We start from the raw sequence: 4,680 nt of genomic DNA, 5'->3' as shown, positions 1-4,680 counted from the left end.
GAGGATCGACAACTGACTGTTGAGGACTCAGGGCTGAAGATTGAGGATTCAGGATTGAGGATTAAGAATTGAGGATTGAGGGTTGAGGATTGGGGATTGATGATTGAGGATTGAGGATTGAGGATTGAAGATTGAGGATTGGGTATTGAGGATTGAACATTGAGGATTGAGGATTGAGGATTGAAGATTGTGGATTGGGTATTGAGAGTTGAAGAATGAGGATTGAGGATTGAGGATTGAGGATTGAGTATTGAGGATTGAAGGTTGAGGATTGAGAATTGAGGATTGAAGATTGAGGATTGAGGATTGAGGATTGAGGATTGATGATTGAGGATTGAGGATGAGGGCTGAGGGTTGAGGATTGAGGTTTGAGGTCTGATGATTGAGGATTGAGGATTGAGAATTGAGGATTGAGGATTGTGGATTGAGGATTGAAGATTGTGTATTGAGGATTGATGATTGAGGATTGAGGATTGAGGATTAAGGATTGAGGATTGAGGATTGAGGATTGAGGATTGAGGATTGAGGATTGAGGATTGAAGATTGAGGATTGGGTATTGAGGATTGAACATTGAGGATTGAGGATTGAGGATTGAGTATTGAGGATTGAGGACTGAAGATTGAATATTGATGATTGAAGATTAAGGATTGAGGATTGAGGGTTGTGGATTGAGGACGAGGGCTGAGGTTTGAGTATTAATGTTTGCGGTCTGAGGGTTGAGGATTGAGGATTGAGAATTGAGGATTGAGGACTGAGGATTGAAGATTGTGGATTGGGTATTGAGGATTGAAGAATGAGGATTGAGGATTGAGTATTGAGTATTGAGGATTGAGTATTGAAGATTGACGATTGAGGATTGAGGATTGAGGATTGAAAACTGAGGATTGGGGACCGAGCGTTGAGGGTTGAGTGATGAGAACTGATGTTTGTGGATAGAGATTTGAGGATTGCAGATTGAGTATTGAGTATTGAAAACTGTGAATTGAGGATATTCTGTTGGTGACTGAGGATTGACAACTGATTGTTGAGGACTCAGGGCTGAAGATTGAGGATTCAGGATTGAGGATTCTGGATTGAAGTTTGAGGACTGAGGATTGAGGATTGAGGATTGAGGATTAAGGATTGAGGAAGGAAGATTGAGGATTGGGTATTGAGGATTGAACATTGAGGATTGAGGATTGAGGATTGAGGATTGAGGATTGAAGGTTGGATATTGATGATTGAAGATTGAGGATTGAGTATTGAGGGCTGTGGGTTGAGGACGAGGACTGAGGGTTGAGTATTGATGTTAGAGGTCTGATAATTGAGGATTGAGGATTGAGAATTGAGGATAGAGGACTGAGGATTGAGGATTGAAGATTGAGTATTGAGGATTGATGATTGAGGATTCAGGATTGAGGATTAAGGATTGAGGATTGAGGATTGAGGATTGAGGATTGATGATTGAGGATTGAGGATTGAGGATTGCAGATTGAGGATTGGGTATTGAGGATTGAACATTGAGGATTGAGGATTGAGGATTGAGGATTGAGGATTGAGGATTGAATATTGAATATTGATGCTTGAAGATTGAGGATTGAGTATTGAGGGTTGTGGACTGAGGACGAGGACTGAGGTTTGAGTATTAATGTTTGCGGTCTGAGGGTTCAGGATTGAGGATTGAGAATTGAGGATTGAGGATTGAGGATTGAAGATTGTGGATTGGGTATTGAGAATTGAAGAATGAGGATTGAGGATTGAGGATTGAGGATTGAGTATTGAGGATTGAAGATTGAGGATTGAGAATTGAGGATTGAAGATTGAGGATTGGGTATTGAGGATTGAACATTGAGGATTGAGGATTGAGGATTGAAGATTGTGGATTGGGTATTGAGAATTGAAGAATGAGGATTGAGGATTGAGGATTGAGGATTGAGTATTGAGGATTGAGTTTTGAGGATTGAGGATTGAAGATTGAATATTGATGATTGAAGATTAAGGATTGAGGATTGAGGGTTGTGGATTGAGGACGAGGGCTGAGGTTTGAGTATTAATGTTTGCGGTCTGAGGGTCGAGGATTGAGTATTGAGAATTGAGGATTGAGGACTGAGGATTGAAGATTGTGGATTGGGTATTGAGGATTGAAGAATGAGGATTGAGGATTGAGGATTGAGTATTGATGATTGAGTATTGAAGATTGACGATTGAGGATTGAGGATTGAGGATTGAAGACTGAGGATTGGGGACCGAGCGTTGAGGGTTGAGTGATGAGAACTGATGTTTGTGGATAGAGATTTGAGGATTGCAGGCTGAGTATTGAGTATTGAAAACTGTGAATTGAGGATATTCTGTTGAGGACTGAGGATTGACAACTGACTGTTGAGGACTCAGGGCTGAAGATTGAGGTTACAGGATTGAGGATTCAGGATTGAGGTTTGAGGACTGAGGATTGAGGGTTGAGGATTGAGGATTGAGGATGGAAGATTGAGGATTGGGTATTGAGGATTGAACATTGAGGATTGAGGATTGAGGATTGAGGATTGAGGATTGAAGATTGAGGATTGAGTATTGAGGGCTGTGGATTGAGGACGAGGACTGAGGGTTGAGTATTGATGTTTGAGGTCTGATGATTGAGGATTGAGGATTGAGGATCGGGGATTGAAGATTGAGTATTGAGGGTTGAAGATTGAGTATTGAGGATTGAAGATTGAGGATTGAAGATTGACTATTGAGGATTGAGGATGAGGGCTGATGGCTGAGGATTGAGGTTTAACGACTGAGGACTGAGGGTTGAGGGTTGAGAATTGAGGATTGAGGATTGAGTATTGAAGATTGAGGATTGGGTATTGAGGATTGAAGAATGAGGATTGAGGATTGAGGATTGAGGATTGAGGGTTGAAGATTGAGTATTGAGGATTGAAGGATGACGATTGAGGATTGAGGATTGATGATTGAGGATTGAGGATTGAGGATTGAAGATTGAGTATTGAGGATTGAAGATTGAAGATTGACGATTGAGGATTCAGGATTGAGGATTGAAGATTGAGGATTGGGGACTGAGCGTTGAGGGTTGAGTGATGAGAATTGATGTTTGTGGATAGAGATTTGAGGATTGCAGATTGAGTATTGAGTATTGAAAACTGTGAATTGAGGATATTCTGTTGGTGACTGAGGATTTACAACTGATTGTTGAGGACTCAGGGCTGAAGATTGAGGATTCAGGATTGAGGATTGAGGATTGAGGATTGTGGATTGAGGATTGAAGATTGTGTATTGAGGATTGATGATTGAGGATTGAGGATTGCGGATGAAGGATTGAGGATTGGGTATTGAGGATTGAACATTGAGGATTGAGGATTGAGGATTGAGTATTGAGGATTGAGGATTGAAGATTGAATATTGATGATTGAAGATTAAGGATTGAGGATTGAGGGTTGTGGATTGAGGACGAGGGCTGAGGTTTGAGTATTAATGTTTGCGGTCTGAGGGTTGAGGATTGAGGATTGAGAATTGAGGATTGAGGACTGAGGATTGAAGATTGTGGATTGGGTATTGAGGATTGAAGAATGAGGATTGAGGATTGAGGATTGAGTATTGAGGATTGAGTATTGAAGATTGACGATTGAGGATTGAGGATTGAGGATTGAAGACTGAGGATTGGGGACCGAGCGTTGAGGGTTGAGTGATGAGAACTGATGTTTGTGGATAGAGATTTGAGGATTGCAGGCTGAGTATTGAGTATTGAAAACTGTGAATTGAGGATATTCTGTTGAGGACTGAGGATTGACAACTGACTGTTGAGGACTCTGGGCTGAAGATTGAGGTTTCAGGATTGAGGATTAAGGATTGAGGATTGAGGGTTGAGGATTGAGGATTGACGATTGAGGATTGAGGATTGAGGATTGAAGATTGAGGATTGGGTATTGAGGATTGAACATTGAGGATTGAGGATTGATGATTGAGGATTGAGGATTGAGGATTGAAGATTGAGGATTGGGTATTGAGGATTGAACATTGAGGATTGAGGATTGAGGATTGAGGATTGAGGATTGAGGATTGAATATTGAATATTGATGCTTGAAGATTGAGGATTGAGTATTGAGGGTTGTGGACTGAGGACGAGGACTCAGGTTTGAGTATTAATGTTTGCGGTCTGAGGGTTCAGGATTGAGGATTGAGAATTGAGGATTGAGGATTGAGGATTGAAGATTGTGGATTGGGTATTGAGAATTGAAGAATGAGGATTGAGGATTGAAGATTGAGGATTGAGTATTGAGGATTGAAGATTGAGGATTGAGAATTGAGGATTGAAGATTGAGGATTGGGTATTGAGGATTGAACATGGAGGATTGAGGATTGAGGATTGAAGATTGTGGATTGGGTATTGAAAATTGAAGAATGAGGATTGAGGATTGAGGATTGAGGATTGAGTATTGAGGATTGAAGATTGAGGATTGAGAATTGAGGATTGAAGATTGAGGATTGAGGATTGAGGATTGAGGATTGATGATTGAGGATTGAGGATGAGGGCTGAGGGTTGAGGATTGAGGTTTGAGGTCTGATGATTGAGGATTGAGGATTGAGAATTGAGGATTGAGGATTGAGGATTGAGGATTGAAGATTGTGTATTGAGGATTGATGATTGAGGATTGAGGATTGCGGATTAAGGATTGAGGATTGAGGATTGAGGATTGAGGATT

This window comes from Calliopsis andreniformis, unplaced genomic scaffold (assembly GCF_051401765.1).
Source record: "Calliopsis andreniformis isolate RMS-2024a unplaced genomic scaffold, iyCalAndr_principal scaffold0047, whole genome shotgun sequence".
Lineage (NCBI taxonomy): Eukaryota > Metazoa > Arthropoda > Insecta > Hymenoptera > Andrenidae > Calliopsis > Calliopsis andreniformis.
This window is presented reverse-complemented; position numbering follows the sequence as displayed.